Genomic DNA, 20614 nt, shown 5'->3' on the forward strand with positions numbered 1-20614 from the left:
ATGTACATAAAGACATAAAATCCAAAACATGAATCTTTGTAAATAAGAAAGTTTAAGCAAGTAAAGAAGTTTTACAAAACGTACGAGTACGTTTCTTATTAAACATTGAAATAAGTTATTGATTAAATTCTATCGAAATATAATAACAAAACGTATATTTTCATTATAAATAAAGCCTCGTGATAAAATTTTATTTGATATTTTGTAATAATAAAGAAAAAGTAGTTTAATTTTGTTTTCATGACCTTGGTTTCATAAGAGTAACAATATAAATCTTAATATAAATTTAATATAATATATTTGATTTGAACAATTTTTTAATATACGTCAATAAATATAGTATTTTCCAATACAAATAATAATTCTCTAATCTCTAAATGTAGATAGAATATTTTGAGGAATAATCTATAATAATTAGGTCAAACATAGAAAATTTATTCAGATACATTTTCAGAATATTTTAAATAAAAGAATACAATTATTAACGCAAAGCTTTATAAAGAAATATAATTTAAAATTTTTAAATGCTCAAAATTACTTGAAACCAATGTATGAAAGTCTATCGTTTAAAGAATCTTTTAATGTTGTTGAAATGTATAATTATTACGCGAACTAAGTAAATATGAGTGCACGTCAATCATTTCAGTATTTTATAATTTTACCATTTATTAGTAGAAGCACCTGTTGCGCGTGAATTTCAATTCACTGCCACGATTTTTCGTACGTGTAAATCTTACTTGTCTTTTAAATGCAAATTTTTAACTTACTCTCAAATTTAAACAAATATTATTGGCATTGATAATTTCTTGTACAATATATATATATATATATATATATATATATATATATATATATACATATATAGAATGTATTCTTTAATTTCGAACAGAATGTAAGATTATGTAAGGCATAATTCAATTTATGTAAAATGAAAACATTAAATACGATCGTTCACATGACTGTGAAAGGCTGTTGTTATAGAACGAGAAATTTCGCAATTTAAATTATACAACCTATTATGTACAGAATAATTTTGCATTTTATACAAGTGAAATAATTTATAAAAATAAATGTAAGATAATTAAATAATATATAAGAATAAAAAACAAAATTAATATCTACGCAATATAATGCATATGTACAAATAATTAAAAGAAATAATTAAAATAAATTATTTCATGTTAACTGTATGGAAAAGTATTTTTATTTCAGTTATCTTCGATTTTATTTGCAATTTGCTTGATACATATCTAAAAAATTCAATGTTTTCAAGTAACTTCAAGGCAATATATTTCATTTTAACATAATTAAAACATTTCATTCGCAAAATATCAAACATTAGTCATTGTATGCATAGAGTATTGGAATGAGTAAGAATTAAGGTTACGAAAGTTATTCGTATTAAGTACGAAAAATAGATTTCGTTACAACTCTAAATATAAATTTCTTCTTCTTCTTCTTCTTCTTCTTCTTCTTCTTCTTATTATTATTATTATTATTATTATTATTATTATTATTATTATTATTATTATTATTATTATTATTATTATTATTATGGTTATTATGGTTTTTTTTTTTAAATAAACAAGTCAAGATAAAAAAACGTTATGAAAAATAGTAATTCACGCGGAGAAATATATATCTAAAATTATATAGTACGTAAAAATATAATAATCAATATGGTAAACGGAGAAATTGGTTGTTTGAAATAAATAGTCGCCACTCACAGTATCTGCGTAAGGTATATCGAACGCCGACAGATTTCTACTTTACTGGCACACGCATTCAAATTAAAGTTACTATAAGAAATTGGAGATTATAAAATATAAGGTTGAGTAAAATATAACGTAGAAATAATAAATATAATATAATGCTTTCAATTATTCATAATACTTCGTTCTAAATTTTATAATCATTCGTAGAGTTTCATAAATTTATAAAAACATAAAAATCAATTTCTTTATATAATGAATATTATGTATACAATGTACAATAATTTTGTATACGCAATGTTTTGATCAAATTGAATTATTTCCTTCATTTGAGTACAAATTCAAAGAAAAATTTAAAGTTTCGTTTTGATTTTTAAGGATAAATAATATTGAAATTCTTATCATTAATCATTAATCAAAAAAAAAAAAAAAAAACTTGTTATTAATAAAAAAAATTAAATGAATTAAAAAAAAGAGAAGAATGATAATTCTACATTTCAGTCAGACGTTAAATATTGAAAAATTATCAAAATCTATATTAATATTGTTCTTGATTATATGAACAAAAATATAAATATCGTATAATATACGTTTGGACAATATTTAGCTTAATTAAAAATTAAATTCTTATACTCGAAGATTGATTTTATATATCGTAGATTCTTAGACTCTCAGCAGACATATAAAAATCATATATATATATATATATGACAGACTTAAATAGACATAACAGACTTCAATTTGAAAATAATTAATTGCTAAGATTATATAAAAATTAAATGAAATCAAAACCGAGTAAATCTACTTATATTACGATGTGATTTTTTAATATGATTTGGAATTTTTCGTGGCCTTTAAATCAATAAAGAAAATTTTATCTTACAAAATTTTACATTAATACTGTTGTTCCATTTTCCTTCAATCTATATGCTAAAACAAGATCTAGAATGAGTTGTTACGAAATTAGAACCATAAACAATGATATCAATGCTTACTATTGTAAGGAACTTTATTGATGCTATAGCTATGGATCACACGATCCAAGACTCTTGAAATGAAAAAACAAGAGCCAGTTTTCATTTGAAGTATCGAAACAACTATTTAAAGAAAAAAAATCTATTTAATAGTCGTTTTTAATTTGAAATAATTTAACAAAATTCATTTATTAAAATGATATAATAATTGTGCTGAGTTGTATACATTATTTATTTATTTTTTATAGATGATATCAACGATGATTAATAGAACATTGATGTGTACGCATAAAGAAAAAAGTAAGTATATTATTGATATTTTAATAATATTAATGAAAATAGTTAAAATACGAAAATATCTCATAGTTCAGAACTTACATTATTTATTTAAAAAATTCTTTGACTCGCATAAAATGTATTAAAAAGATTCTTCTTGCTTAACAATGAAACTATTAAAATATTATAGATCCGTTTAACACAAAAATTGAAAGTTTAATAATGTAATTTTAATACTAATGTAATTTATAATAATATAATAAATTATCTGCTACGTAATTTACTTTTGATATTGAATTATAAAATATTTCAATTTTTCAAATTGTAATATAAAATTGTTGCCTATAATATAATTATATAGTTATTGTACGTTGAAGCTTCAAAGCAAAATTATATATTAAATAATTTTATCGAGTGTTCTATGTTGAATTATTTCAAAAAATGATATGCACATAGTAAAAGCTCATTTATTTTTATGATATATAAATCATATACAAGGCCTCTTTTATGTTTACGAGTGGCTTTCCATTCTTTAAAATATTATGTATATTCCGGTTTTTCTTTATCTATATTTTCTCAATTATAAATGTTTAAGAATAACTGGTAATTTTAAGAGATTATCCATATAATGTATATTAAGTAAAAGACAACTGGTTACACAAATAATTAACTTAAAAACCAATTTCAAGTATAAAGATTAATGCAGTGGTTTGGATGTATATTATAATATTGAAAGTTTATGCTTTATTATTCCAAGCTCTAGCATAAGAATTTTTAAATTAAAGAAAGGACTGTTACAAAAATGATATTCTTACAGATATTGTTCTATATCGGTTATATATTGTTTTAAATAATAATGTCTAATTATGTACTTATGGTAATTATAATATTGCATACACATGATTTATACAATTATATATATATATATATATATATATACGTATGTATGCGTACAAGTATGTATGTTCGTACAAACGTACGTGCGTATGTGAATAGAAATAAAGAAGTACTTAAATGGTTTTTGTTTATTAATTAAAAGTATGAAGTGTTATCGGTGTAATATTATTATTATTGCTCGGTGCGACATAAAAGTCGGTAGAAGAGATGATTGTTCTATATACAGCATAGATAAGCACTGTAATCCTATGATCGTAGCGTTCAAACGAAATCCAAATCCAATGTCGTAAAACATTTATAAAATTGAAGCCGTAGAGGATAGCCAGCGTTTAGCAGAGTCCATGCACATTGAAAGTTAAAAGGTCGTTGGGTAACGAAATCCAGGTTGAGCCACGCTCCTCTCCTGAATAAAGGTGGCTGTCCTCAAAGCGCGCGGAATCATCGCGCTTTTCCAATAAGGACAAATTAAATTGCATGCCGACAAAGTGTTCGCGGGCTTACGTAGCGGCGCTTTAAGTAGCTCAAATATTATCGGCGTGGGTCGCGCTCTCATACTTTCTAAATAAAACGTGGATAGGAAGAAAGAGGGTGGGGAGGGGAGGGGAGGGAGGGGGGGGGAGAGAGAAAGAGAGCGACGTAGGTGGGGCACGTCAGTGGGTGCGTAATTGGCAAGCGACATCTTCGTGAGTGGGAGGAATAGATGATGGAGGTGGGGGAGGGCGCGTGGCCGTCCCCACTTTTATCACGAAACTGAGCGAAAATACCACATGTATCGCCTGATGACTCGCGCGATTCTTAGGCGCCCATCCGCTCGGTTCCGCGAAAGCGGATAAGAGTTCAAACTACGAATCGTAGATCCTCGCGGGAGAAGTAATGACGAATGGGAGCGGAAGAGATAGATAATAAGAGAAAGGTAATAAAAGGATTGTCTCACGATTTTAGAAAAGTAAGTCCGCTAACTGTAATAATCTATTCTTTACGGAGTATGTATCTTTAGCGCGTGCTACATTGTTTAATGCTTAATTCAAAGTAAAGTTTATGGTTCTTCTAGTTCTAAATGTAATTTAGCCGGAGAAAGTGTATTGGACATTTGAATGCACGCGTAGTAAATGAATATTACCAATAGTTTTTCCTTGTAGGAGTATGAGAATATCTCTTCACCAAGCGTTTCTACTGTTATGGCACTAATGCGTTGTTGCAAATTAATAGATAATTATATTTTTAATTCTAGTAATAGTTTTCATCTCATGTTCCAGCGAAATCAATAAATCTATTAACATTATAATATTTTATATCAATGAATTGTTTTATTCGTACTACATTTGTGACTGAAATTTGCGCCCCCCCCCCTCTCGCCCCCACCTCCCGAGTAAATGGAACTCTATGTTATAAGATCAAGCGAATATCATCCATATTTTATTCGAATAACAAAGAATATCCGTTGCTAAGAGATCGTCCATTTTTTATAATAATAAAGCCGCTATAAGTTTCTTAAAAGTCCGAAATTTAAGAGTTAAGTTGTTTAAATAGAATCTTGCGGTAAAAGTTTTAAATGACGATATAAAAACTGTTGCGTAAAAGACCTGTCAAACAAGAGATTTTTAATAACGTATTTTTAATTATAAGAGAAAGTATTTACTTTTGTAAGAAAGTCGAACTTTTATTAAATTTTACAAGTATCAATTTATAATAGTTTTATTTATTAATGTAATGCTGTTATTCGTACTTTTAGTACTTAATGCCTTATATAAAATTTTGAACTGCAAAAATAATTTATTAGCTAGTGCAAGAATTATGTAATTATAAAATATTAAAAAGAAAAGGAAAAAGAAAACGAAATTAATATAGACATTTATTGAAAATCATGCACATAAATTATGTAACATTATGAAAAGTGTATGAAATAAAGTACAGAATTAATTTTATGAGAATAAATGTAAATAATATAGGACATATTTCTTGATTATCCGTATGACATTATATTAATTAATGAATTATTGTTTATCCATTTATTTAAACACGAAGTGAAAAAGTATTAATCATATTAGGTCCTGTAAAATGAGTCATTAAAATTATTCAAACTTTAAAATAAATAAATAAATAAATAAATAAATAGATGATAAAGATTTTAAATAGAGAAAAAAAGCATTTTAAGACGAATATGTGTGTGTGTGTGTGTGTGTGTGTGTGTGTGTGTGTGTTTTTTTTTTTGTTTATGTGTGTAGAGTTTTTAAAATAATGAGTAGAATATTACAAAGTAGTATGGTTTTTATGCAGATCACAGTTTTGTAAGCAAACGCAACAAAGTAAAGAAAATACGAAAATGTAGTACTTTATGAATGAAAGTACATTATTTGCCAAGATATTATATGGCCACCGAGTTTTTCCATAAATGACTTCGCATTTGCCAAGCAAACAAATAAGAGTACAAGAGTAGTGGAATCCAGATTAATTTCGAGTGAAAGGCAATGGCACATGAAAGAGGCGTGAGAAAAGAAGCTGACGGCAATATTAAAATATTCAAAATTCCTCGAAAACAAACAGTCGCGGATAAATAATCAAGAGATCGAGCGGGAGTTGATAGCCTGTTGAGGGTGATTGGGGAGGGGGAGGGGGAGTGGGAGGAGGGTCGAGAGAGAGAGAGAGAGAGAGAGAGAGAGAGAAAGAGAGCGCTAAGGTAAAAGGAGCTGTGGCCGTGAAAAAAATGCCCAACTTCGCCGTGGAAATTATTAAACCGAAAATGACCCAGAAAATTCTCGACGAGTCAGTCGAATGTCCGCGAGTGCCCCCGTCGTCCGGTTACCTCGTGCACGGAACGCCGTCGTACTGTATCTTCCCCTTTATATTAAAGTGTACTCGTGGATAAAGAACGCGCGCGCTCTCACGAATAAGAGAGAGTGAGAGCGAGCTGGCGGGTGGACGGGAGCGAGGAATGGCGCTGCGAGGGGCAGAGGAGGCAAGTGAGCGAGCCAGCGGCAGGGAGAGAGGGAGTAAGTGAGAGCGAGAGGCATGCATGTATAAAGCGAGATAGCGAGCGATGATGAGGAGGGGAGAGAGAGTTTCAACTCACCGCCCGCACGCGCTATCGTATACACAGGATCGAGCAACGCAGAAGAAAGAGGAAGTGCGCGATCACGGAAGAGGGAGGGGGCAAGAGGTCGCGGGAGGTAGCTGCGAATCGCGAGCTCACGGTGTGTTGGGCTGCATTCCGCGCGCCTGTCCCCGGACGAAGTCGCGAGGCCGAGCCACAAATATAATTCACCGGGCTCGTTCTCCACGTGACGCAATCCGGGTTGTTGGCGGTGGCGGTGGCGGTGGCGTCGCACGCGCGCGTGCCTCTCCTCTCTCCTGAAAGGCCTCCCCACGTGAGCGAAGATGCACCGATCTCACGAAGAGCTTCCGATCGGCTCTTATCCGCGGGGGAGGGGCTGCCACGGGGGCGGATGAGCCTTCGGTGCGTATTGATCCGCTGCGGACGCCCGGGGGAGGCCTCCGCGGTCCATGTGGGCTGGATTGGGGCGGGGAGGGGCGGTATGCAGTCGTCTGGCGGACGGGGGAACGCGCCGTTGTACCGAGAGACAGATGTGCACTTACGCGCGCGCGTCCGTGCCGAACGCGTATAATTGATGCGCCGTCACCCCCGCTTATTATGGTCACGGGATTGACAAGGGGCCGAGTCGCGCGGCGCGTGGCCACTCGTCGCAGGGGAACCCCGGCCCCGCGAACCTCGGTCACCCAACCATAGGCTACGACCGTCTCGCTTCGGGCCTGCGGCGGGGCCCATATTTACCCGCTATTTATCCGCTATTTACCATCTATTTACCCGTATTTAACACCTCGGGGTCTTAGCACCTAACGCTGCTGCCCTGCCCCCCCCCCACACACACACACACACGCCGGGCAATCGCTCACGCCTCCTTTCTCAATAGTGCGCTGTAATGTTGCGCTACTCCGCGGCTCACGCGCTTTCACCCGCTTTTACCCGCTTTTACCAGTGGGACACGGCTACCAATCGCCTTATGGCCTGTCTCATTGCGTGGCCGTATTTTCAGAAGACCTGGCGCCGCGATGGTCTACGTGCCACGAGCTTTCATCGCGGCCGCTGTCGAGAAATCTAGGGAAATAATTTAACGAGAGCCGGTGCGAGTCGTGCTCGCTTTGTGATTGGGACTGTCTTGCTTGAATCTTGGGAAAACGTGAAAACGAGCCGAAACGCGTTATTTCATGATTTCGTATGAGCAGGGAAGTGCGAGGGAGTCAAGTTAAATGCAAATCAAGGAAAGTTATCGGTGCATTTAATGGCAAACTAATCTCGACGTTGGCGTAGAAAGGCCAAAAGAAAAGAAAATGAAAAAATAACAATTCTGATAATTGCCAAATTTATGGGTTTGCTTGTTCGTGCGGCTCTGTAAAGCCATAACGTGCCCTAATTTATATGTGTACGAAAGCTTTTATTTCAATTGACGCTGATTTAAAATTCTGCTATACACTCATTCTCGAAATCTTTAAATTATTGGATTTTGCCAACATTAAAATAATTACTTGTTGCGATATTTAATGAAAGTAGTGCTTTCATTGCATTTAAGAAGCGCATGGGCAAATGTACGTCGATGTCTAGTTTAAATGTTTATACTTATTGTCTGGTGCGCCTGCGTGTTCGTTTCGATTTACGAATTTGAGACACGATAATACCAACTATGACAAAAAAAATACATAATTTACAAGCTATACACGCGCTTCTTAATACTTTTTAAAATATCAATTTTATCTACACGTATTAGGTTTTCGTACAAAAACTATGAATATAAATGTAATTACGATAATTGAATATTTCACTCTTCATTCGTTAATTTCAATTCACACTAATCATATACAATAAAACAAAAACATCAATTTACAATATCTGATGCCTATTTTATGATTTTAAATAATTTGACTATCTGTGAAATTATATTAAATGTTCTATAAAAATCGATGAGTATTTTATTCTATTAATGAGATTAACGAAAGAATTTTATAATTTATACGAAGTATTAAAAAAACTTATTAATAAAATTGCTGTAGAATCTGGGATTTTCAATAATAGATCTTAGACAACCACATAATGTGTCAGAATATAACCACAAATGTCTAATAACCATTAGAATATATATCTATGCAAGGTCTATTTAATATTAATAATTAATTATTATATTTAATTACGAATGAGCTAATATTTTGGCTTCTTTCAATAACCAAATACCTCCAACATCTATATTATCCAATGTGCATAATAAGCATAATAGTCAATGTTAAAAGTAGAGAAAAATATTTACAAAATGGAATTTAAAATAAAAAAAATTTTGGCAGAAAATACTTAAGATTGCAAAGCAATATTTTCTCTATATTAAATTACAAGTTAATAACATATTAAAATTCATCTTTTATTTAAAACAAAAAGAAGCTCCATTATACATATATAAAGGTTTTTTTTTAATTCAAGAATTTTAACGAATTCCAATATATTTTGAGATCGTTAACAAAATAAAATTTTTATTCTCTTATGCATGATAAAACTAATATGCTATTATTTAAAAGCGGCAAGCAAAATCTTTTAACCTTAAGAAAATCTAAAATAAATTTAAAAATTATTCTACATTTTAGTATTCACGTATAAATACACAGTTTATATATTAATAAATAAAAAATTAATGTTATCTTAGACCGATGAATGATAGTTCTTTTTTTTTTTTTTTTTTTTTTTTTTTTTATTTTTTTTAAAAAATAAGTTTGAAAACGTAATTTTTGACAATATATGATTGATAATAGCTGAAATTAATTACTATAAAGTTAATAGACTATTTCTTAAAGACCACGTGATATTATACGTATTACTTAAATAATTAATAATCATATTCAAATAGCAAGATGGAATTTAATTATTCAACAGAGTATTTTATAAGAGACGTTGAAATAGATTTGAATAGAAATCAATACGCGAATATCCACTTTACCATATAACTTAAAAAATAAACAATTCTTTATTCATGTTCTTTCATTTAAAAAAAAAAAAAAAATCATATAACCTCTATATAAGTGTATATTTACAATAAGTCTATATTTACAAACAAATTATAACATAATTTTAACTGATTTTCATGTATACACTTTTTCTAAATATCTTGCTACTATTACGATTAATAAAGTTTAAATTATAAATGAATTATTTAATAAAAAGAACCCTGGCATTTGTGTGGTTATTAATAAAACACATAATTAAATTTATAATTGCTAGTACATTTATAATTCAGGCAAATATCAATTTCATACGTAAGTTACTTACATACTTTCGAAAAATGTTGTCAATTTAAAAAGAAAATTAATTAATGCTTACGCATAATAAATATAGTATATAAATATATTTTTCGGCTAATTTATATATCATTTATTAGTAATTAAGAATTCTACTACTATTTCATCTTTAAATAATAATATACAGTATGTATATTTCGCAAATATAAATAATGATTCGTTGAATTTTACTTACTGCTTTTTGTATATAAAAATGTTTGCGCCGAAATTTAGTAAATTTGCAAGATATTCAAATTTATTATTTAGAATAAATAATTTGTTGATCTTAAATTTTAAAGATCATGATATTACTTGATAACCATTTACAGCATATGCATCGTCAAATCAGTTAATAAACAGTTTGATTAATATAAAACCATTGAGCCAAAAGGTTTACAATTATAAAGTAATACTTTCAATCACGATTTTTGCCATGAATTTTAGAATTAATGTTTGTCATGAATATTAGAATGAAAGTTATAGAATTAAATAATTATCAAAATTATACTTCCATACATGATTATTGTTTTCATCGATATCTATTTTTAAATTAAGTTTCTCATTATTAATGAAATGATTTTTTCGGCAAATATCGCATAATTTTAAACATAATTAGTAGTTTTATTCGGCTATTAACAGATACGTATTCCATTCGTCACATTAAAAAACTTAACAATCATCATATTTTTTCATCCATATGATTACTATTTTAGAAAATAAAAGAGGATGCCAATGTATAATGTACTACGAATTAATAATTACAAAGTACTAAACAAATGTACAACAACTCTCATTCAAAATTACATAATTTTTAGCTTCAAGATCATTGATTATTATTTTATTGAAATCCAATACACTATTTGTTGAATTCCATAAGTTATTAGTTCTTGTATTGTCTACTTTATTATTAATATATACGAAAATGATGTAATACGTAAAATTATAAATTAAAAATATTAGATAGATGATAAAGACAAGTAAATCCATTGTTTTTAGAATATAAACGTAAAGTTGGCTAATTTAGCAGCAAGAATATATATTGATAAAATTATCAATTTTTAAACATTTCGATATTGGCACATTTAAGCATGATAAATTAAATTTCTTAATCTATAATAAATGAATAAATCGTACTAGAAATGTCATTATATTATTTATAAATTTGCATTAATGCGTGTATGTGTATTTGCATCTATAAAAACAAATGTGATTTCTAATTGAACTATAAATACGTAAATAAATACAAGATCAAATTTATCAATTTGTTATATAATAATTTTACTTTATTATTTGTTAAAATTATTCGGCGGTATTTTAAATTTATGTAATTTTTCCTAAAATAGTGAAACTTATGACTTTGTTTAAGAAAATTTTGGCGTAATTCTTGAAATGATAAAATAAATCATACATCTGCTCAATTATTTTTAAAGTAATTCATTTATATAGCAATATACAAATGCACATAGTAATATATTATTTTAATATGAAAGTCCATTAATATTTATTCATATGAAAAAAGGTTGAAATTACAAAATTCAAAAATATTTTAATTGGAATAAACGAGTTTTATTGAAACTCAAACAAACATCGCATAAGACTTACCATTTGCTTCTATGTACTTATGAAATATGAGGGAAAAAAAGTAAATAAAATATTTCTAAAAAGGAGGAATCTTTTTTTAATATAAATATAACATTTTTTTTTTCTGTATAAATTCGAATTTAAAAATAATATTATCGAATATTAAAATATTGCTATTTAGAAATAGTTCTTATTATTCTGTAGTGACATTATTGTATATAAAAGTAGAAATTCACATGAAAAAGTACCATTATATTAATATAAAATATGAATTATTATAAAATATTCAAATGATAAATTTACATTATAGAAAAGGAATTGAAAATGTTACGAATTTTAAATAAAAATCCGCATTAATGTAAATGTAATTACATATAAAATGTAACCTACTAAATTCGTATCTCATGTGCCAATTTAAAATTGAAATCTTCTGATAAATAAATAAAAATAGAATTTATAGGAAAACTAATCTTCGTTAGCATTACGATGACTTTAAAACTTCATTTTACAACTAACTACAACAAACTTAGCGGAAACAAAAGATAAGATTTTTTCTTTTTGTCTGTTGTGTCCTGAATTTATATTACTAATACATAATTTTACATTAAATTTAAATATATAAATTACTTATTATAATGCATTATTAAATGATGAATTGATATACATGATATATATATATATATATATTTACGATTAGAAATTATGAATTTAAAATATCTGTTAACACATTATTTGAATGTTAATTAGATTATAAATAATCATTTTTCTTGTACTGGACAAAGTAATAAAACTGGTTTCCAACTCGTCTAGATGACTAATGTTAGCGTAAGTAATAGAGAACGGAGTATGATACTGAGTATTATATGGTCAATTACTTATATTTTATGCTTTCAATGTAAAATTTCTATACGAAATAGAAAAAACTATTGCTTAATGAAATTAATATGAATCACCTGTAGGTTTAAGCAAATGAATTTATTTTTTATGCTTTTATAACGCTTAAAATTTTAATATTTAGCCGCATTTTTGCATAAAATAAAAGAAATAAAGTTAATTAAGTATATAAAATTTATATACAGCTAGATTCACAAAGTAATAGTATTTTTAACATTTTATTTGTTAAGGAATCCACACAAGCTTATGAATCCGTACAACATCTTGAGAATTGCATTTGAGTAAATTTGTAGAGAATCCATTTAAAAAGTAAAGATAATAGTCATTTACAATATTTAATTGCTTTGATTAGTAAAGTGTCATTAAATCTTTACTCTCTAATTTTTTTGCGGGGAACTAAATACAATTATAATTAAGTGAATAATAAGAAAATGCACGTTGTTCCTTTTTTTTTTTTTTTTTTTTTCTATTTAATTTAAAATTTTCACAATTATGAATAATTTAAAGTGGTAAATAGTCTCATATTAGTCGTAATTCATTTATGCAGATAGAATTTTCTTATAGATGAGATTTTTTTTCGTGATAAAAGATAGTGGCTTCGAATCAATAAAGCTGCAGATTTAAGTCTATTTTGGTGTTGTTAAATATTTTCAATCTATAAAATATAGATATATACATGGTGGATATTGAAATGATACACATGAATAATGAATTAACAAAATCATAAAATTCAAATCATTAATAGACAAATTAAATATGAAAATAAATCTCATTGATATATAATTAAACTATTTAATGTTTGCCAACAATCTGAATTTTATATTAACATTTGTGCAGTAATGCATCAGTTACATGAAACAAGAAAGATCTTAAATTCAGAGATATCGATCTGGCTGTTCCCCATTTGAAATTATAAGAATAACTAATATTTTATTCATTGTTAAAATAATATGATTAATGACCCCTTTGAAGCTTGTAAAATAAATTCAATTCTTGTCAACAAACACGTCATGTTAAATTCGCTCTATTTTTGAAAGTTCATTGTCTTAACTGAACTCATTTAGAATCTATCTACCCTTTAAATCTTTCCCATCCTGTTTCAAATACGCAGAAATCGATTACTGGGTAACTTGGAGTTACAAAGTGAGCTTCTATTGAACTTGAATAATCTTTTCCCCTTTCTGAAACAGAATAAATTAAATCCATAGCTTTATCAACAAAAAAATCGAGATTTTATCAATTTCTTTGTAGATTTTGAAATTACATTATGAAATAACTTTGTAAATTATAAAGCGCAAACGTTTTATAGGCACACTATTCTTATTTAACATTGATTGTAATCAAGTTTTGCATGACTAAGTCTCAAATTTAGATAAAGATTTGTTGAAAGGTGCTTTGAGTAAGCCACTCATAAAATCAGCTGCCTATTGTCAAATAAATTATTTTTGTCTTAGAAGAAAAATGAAATCGCGTAATTTAATATGTTTATATTAGAAATTCAATAATCAGATGATTAACACTGAGGGAAAAAAAAGGAAGATTTAATTATAATTTTAACAAGTCGTAACAACTTTAAAGCAACAGAGTATCATTGTAGTTTAACAATTAAGAAATAATTAGAACTAAAAATGGTGTTCTAATTTTTTGCAACATTTATAAAAAGGTTATTGAAAAAAAATCGATACAATTTTTTTTTATAAGTAAAGTATTTTAAAAATTTCAAAAATGTTTAGTCTTTTTAAAAAAAAATTTCCTTCTTTAATCTATCGTGCTATTAATGCTTGAAATAAATGAAGTTTTACTGATATAAAGCTAATAATTATTATATATTTGTATCAGATTAAATATATCCGAGGGGGGGGGGAACTTAAATAGAAAAAATCTATTAGAATGCTTTCATTTATTCAAAATATGTATAAGTTAGATTTCAAGTGGTAAAGAAAATTTTATACATAAAAGATTTTATAAGTTTCTTATCTTGGCTATTTTTGGAGAAACTCTTTTCTGTACCACATTCTACTACTTTAAAGTTTCTTTTCAAAACTAAAAGTGCTTATATAATGCACATGTGCCTTATTACATTTATTTCGCAATAATTATAGTTATAACGTAAGTATAAAAGATTCAGGTATTTCAATAAATTTTAATATGTTAATTTATATATTATTAAATCTTTCATACCTGATTGCTTGTATTGACTAATATTATATTTAAATTAAATTGGATCGTTTAAATTGAATTATATGTGGATGGAAGATATTTGAGAATGCATAAACTTATTGAGAAATTACTTGCTTTATTTGCCCAAAGTTTTAATTTTTATAGATATGAAATTGCTTTAAACATATTAACAATAAGCTCCTTCTTTTTCTAAATATTTGTCAACGAAGCATTACACGTACAAATAAATTCTAGAATACGACTAGCATAAGTATAGACATGCTATATATTAATAAGGCTATTGCATAATACTAACATGACTATAAAAATAATTGTCTGCTTATACATAAAACATGGATTTGAATGAGAAAGTACAAGTAATTTTAAAATCATAAATCTGGAAGTCTGTAAGTAACTTGAGACTCATTGAATAGAGAAAAACAAGAAGTAAACAAAAAATCAAAAGCAAAATTCAAACAAACACAAAATTGTTTAATGATGTCGGACGGATCGACGAATGAAATTCGAATGGGATAGAGAGAAAATGCGGGTAAATAGTTTCGATCGCATTGAAAAAAGCTTCGCTTAGCCTTATTATATTAGACGATATTCATAATAATTTCATTGTGCCAGTACTTTCTAGCAATCCGACAACATCTTCCTAACTGCCAACAACGAAATACAAAATTTCCAGCTGCCGCGTACTAAGCAGCAAAGCTATTTCACCTACCGTTCCACGCAATCGACAATATTATTCATTAAATGATAAAGTATAATAAATAAGTATGCACTTAGTTGTCGGGTGGATGGTGGATGGGGGGGGGGAGTATCTCTATATACGGTGATATCGCACGATATCATTCGCTATTCATCTCGCGAAAGGAGCGATCATGCAGGAACGCCTCGCCTTGGGCATGACTGCGGGTAGTTGAGCTCGTGGTCTGCAAGGGCTATATATATATATATATATATATATATTTATTATTGAATGAATTTTCAGTAGAACTCTTTGTAAAAGGCCTTTTCCATTACACGGACGGTATTTTCTACATCGGTCCTCGGCTCGTCTCCAACGGCTTTTGCCCGTTCAAGCTGCTCTCGTTACAATAGATCTTATAAAATCGTAGTCGCCCTTACATCATACAATGTGTGACCCAATTGCACTGATTTCACATTAATGAATATTCCTCGCTAGATGACTTGCTTTCCAAATCAATGCTTCTTCGAGCGGATAATGAAATTTGCTTTCATTTTCCAATCTCACGACCCGTTGCCGAGCATTTTAAACAATTGCTTGGCCCCTCATCGGCAAATTCACGAAAGACTGCTGCATTTATTGCATTTGCCATTTTTGTAATTGTCAAAGCATCCGATGTATGATGTAGTTCGTACAACTTACGATTATATTCATTTATACATTCGAGCCTCGTTACTATTTAATAATACTCATCCTTTAGCTCATCATTCTTATTTTTGTCCTATCGTTAGCTCGTTACATCATACACTGCTAAGAAATATTCATTAAATATTCTAATAGAGAACAGAAGCATATTAAATATTTATTATTAGACTTTTATGTATTACTCGCCATCCACTTTAATAGTTTAAAACAGTTTAAAGAGAAAATGTACGCTAATATTTAAACAATGTAAATTTTGAATACAGGCATTTTGAGCTTTGCACGCTTATTTTATAAATATGTGATATAGTTTTTTATTCAAAATTGAAATAACTTGAGAGCGTTTCGTCTTAGTATTAATTATAAAAAAAATTCATGAAAATGAGTCTTGTAGAAATTAAACTAAAATTTCTCAATGTACTGTGCTTTTGAATGATGCAATTTTGTAAATTATAACGAATTTGGTATTGACGATAAATTGACATTTATTATTTTCCCTAAAAATATAATAATAAGATTGACTTATCGGAATGTAACGGCCTGACAGTGTACTTTTTCCTCTCATCAATTCGAATCTCGTGTATTCTATATTAAATTGACTTATTGATTATAAAAATTACAAATGGTTATATTTGGCCAGTGTAAACTACTTTCTAATTACTTCGTTTTGATTTAGATTAAAACTTTGATTACAAAAATACAAAAAAAAAAAAAAAAAAAAAAAAAAAAAACAACAAAAACAACAAAAACAAAACAAAAGCAATATTTTATAATTGCACGACAATGGCGCAGATAGTAAATAAAGAATTGTCATTAAATTTTCTTTTGATTATAGAGTAAAATATACTGAAATTTTTTTTTATCTAATATTAAATTTGTATGATTTTAATTACGTCGGTATGATTCTTGACATTTAATATTTATAATTGTCGCTTCTATTTTTTATCAATGCTTTTCTTCGATTCGAGTTAAATTTTAAACAAATTACCAAAAATATTTAAATTACTTATAAGAAATGGTCACTAACAAATTTGAAGGGAAAAAGTCCATTAATATTGAAAATATCAATATTTATTGTATGCATTTATTTTCAAATAATATTAAAAATATCGATTATAATATTGATTTTGATTCACGTAAAAGTTATAAGATATTGCAAATTGCAGACAATACATTTTAATTTCAACAAATTATTATGAATTGGAAGTCATATTTTATCTCTCTCTCCCCCTCTTTATTTTTTTATTTTTTTTTTTTTTTTTTTTTTTTTTTTAAAATTTTTAATATTTTTTAATAAATAATATTGTGCCGAAAAATTCCATTTTATAATTTATGTTGAAAGTACTCTAAAAATATATTAGATATATAAATGAAATTGGTCAGTGATATCTTTGAAATAATTTTGCAGAATTTAGTTAAATTTAGGTTGAATTGTATTTTGAATAAAAAGCAAAAACTTTAACTTAAATCGTAATATCGACTCATACGTAGACATTTATTTTAGTCGAGTGTTGCACGCAGATTCATAAAACTGCGGAACATTATATCTCTTTAAAGGGAAGCTACGCTTTTTTACACTATCTCTTTAAACTATTTATTAAAATTAAAATATTAAACGCTCTTTTAGGCGCGCATGTGCGCACGCGTATGTTCACAATAAATAAAATATATAATTCATAATTTTCGGGGGAAGATAAATACTCTTTCATCTCGCCAAATTTAAAATTCTCTCATTTAAATCGGACTCTGTTACGTCACAGTCCTTCTCTCAGGATAAAATGGGCAATTGCGTAATTGCCTTTCTTTCAATGTATGCTTATTCGATTGGTTTTCATAAGGCTTACAGAGGCTGTCAACGCTGAATTGTCAGTGCCGATGAGCGATGATGCGATCGTTAAAAACTCTTATTATTATCGAGATGTCTAATTTTTCAGTCTCAATCGCTTATGAAAGCTCCTCGACTCTCGTGTAAATTTCAAAATCACACCTATAATTTATCGAACGTCGAGCCGTCATTTGAATTACACACGCATGAATTATAGAATGGAGAAAATGTAGCCGCAAAAGTAAGGAAAACAAGTTGCGGGCATTTAATAGGCAAAATAACATAAGCAAAAGCTTCGTGAGTTGATGAACAAACACTCAGAATTATCACTACGATTATCTTTCTTATTGTAGTTGCGGGCGAAATGTGTAAGCGGAAAATCCGTTTCGAAAGCACTATATATACGGGGCATAACCAACAATGAGCTGCTGCGTACGATGATGCCCGAGGGTACGACCCTAATAACATACGCCAATGGAGTCGCAGCGGTGATTATCGTGAGACAGAGAGCTTAGGCGCGTCTCAATCAGCCGACGGCACGTGTCGTCTCCTAGATCATCGTCGAGCGCCCGGGTAGAGGCCGAGATCACGCTTGTTACGAGGCCGCGCATCCCGCTCAACGGCCGATCAAGTGTCACCGGGTAACGGCCGCGGGGCACGTTGTTCGTCGTCTACCGGGGTAAGGACCGGGTACGGTGTGGGCCTCGCTGGCTACGTCCCGAGAGCGTCTTGAGGAGGGCCTGAAACGCCTGGACGCGAGATGCGCTTGGCACCGCGTGGGCACGCTATCGTGACGCGGACGGGGTCGCGAGTCCCGCACCCTTCCAGCCCAGGAGCGACAGATGGCTCGGGGGGTGGCGAGACTCGCTCGTGAAAAAAATATCGGAACCGGAGGGGAGTTATCGGGACGCTGGTGGGATCGATGCTCGCACGAGACGTTCGGCTGATTAACGAGGCGAGTGCCTGGACCAATGGCCAGCGCGGCTAAGTAAATTGTCATTTCAGCCAATTGCCGTCGAAACATGGACTCCTCTTTGTAGGATGCACAAAGTGGTGGGTCGGCTGGGGGTGGGGGTGGGGGTTGGGGGGGTGGGGTGGAGGGGGCGGTTGTGGAGGGGGGTGGGGGGGGGGGGAAAGGGGGTGCCGGAAATCGGCTGGGGGGGGGGGGGTGAAAGGGAGTGCCGGAACTCGACTGCGTTCTACGTTCAGTGTCTCTGGCTCTCGGATGACACCCATTGCGCTTTCTTTGATCTCAAGGGGCTGCGGACTGCCGGCCGAGAAGAATGGAAATGTCTGTCTTTGACATATCGCACCTACTGACGTTATCCTCGGCTCTCTGCCCCATCCTCGGAAATAGCTGCTTGTGTCGTACATAAATGGTCATTCGCCGTAAGAAGGAGATTTTGCACCGCCAAGAGGCTTGGATGGATAGGGCATATTAGGAGACGAGCCCCGAATGCTCAGAGGGGCCGACGTCTTGCTGACGTGCAATATTCATCCCAAAATAATATAGTGGTGGTTAAAGCCGCTGACCACGTTGGATGCTCTTCATAGCGTTCACAAGCAACCGAATGAATGGCCTCTGTGTCAAGTAATTAATTTGTTTTCTGCTTATGAAAGCTAATTGACAACATTTTCACAAGCCATTTTTTATTATAGAAATCGAGGCAGCACGAATAAAATATAAATATTGGTGTTTGAAGGACACTAGCTTCTTTGTAACGAATGGAGTAGATACGCTTTTATATAAAATTTCCACACGAGGCATGAATAGCGTTGGCGAAGGGTCAAAATCACTAGGAACGTGTATGCCTGGGCGCGCTCGTGCGTGCGTGCGTGCGTACGAGCACGTGTGGATCGCTCATATACATCCGTAGGAAATACTTAATTCAACAAATATGTACTATTAATACCGTAAACTAGCTTAAGGGGTCATCTGCTTTAGAGAGTAAAAATATCGATTTTCATTATTTGATTCAATTGGTAATTAAAGCATTTTAATCTAGTAATGGTATTATATAACGTATTTATAAATCACGGAGCGTAGCGTAGAAGAGCCGTAAAGCAAAATTCTATTGTAACCAAGAACTAAGGGACTTTGTTCGATAATAGCATTTTGGTCATTTTTTTTTTTTTTTAAATTTCAAATATGATTGCAATGAGACTGTTTGACATGTCGACTCAAATTGAGCGTAATTCTTTAAAATATTAAAAGCCGTTCTATTTAAACTCAAAGAATGTCCAAGAAGGTCTTTTAATCGTTTATCGTATAATGAAAAGAAAGAAATATTTGTAAGTTGAAAAAAAATATTAAATTTTTTTAATTTCCGATTAAATTTAGCTGTTAAGTCTCACCACTGTACATAATTTTTTTTTTTTTTTTTTTTTTTTTTTTTTTAATTATTCATTGTACGCGTGCACTCTGTCTCACTCTCTCACTCACTCTCACTCTCTCTCTCTCTCTCTCTCTCTTTTGAATCTCAATGATCCTTGTCTTCTCTACCTCTATTCGACTAAATTGTGAAAAACACATCTTTTTTAGTACTTTGAACCATATGATCCCCCT

The sequence above is a fragment of the Ceratosolen solmsi genome, unplaced genomic scaffold, assembly GCF_000503995.2.
Source record: "Ceratosolen solmsi marchali unplaced genomic scaffold, CerSol_1.0 scaffold7, whole genome shotgun sequence".
In the NCBI taxonomy this organism is placed as follows: domain Eukaryota; kingdom Metazoa; phylum Arthropoda; class Insecta; order Hymenoptera; family Agaonidae; genus Ceratosolen; species Ceratosolen solmsi.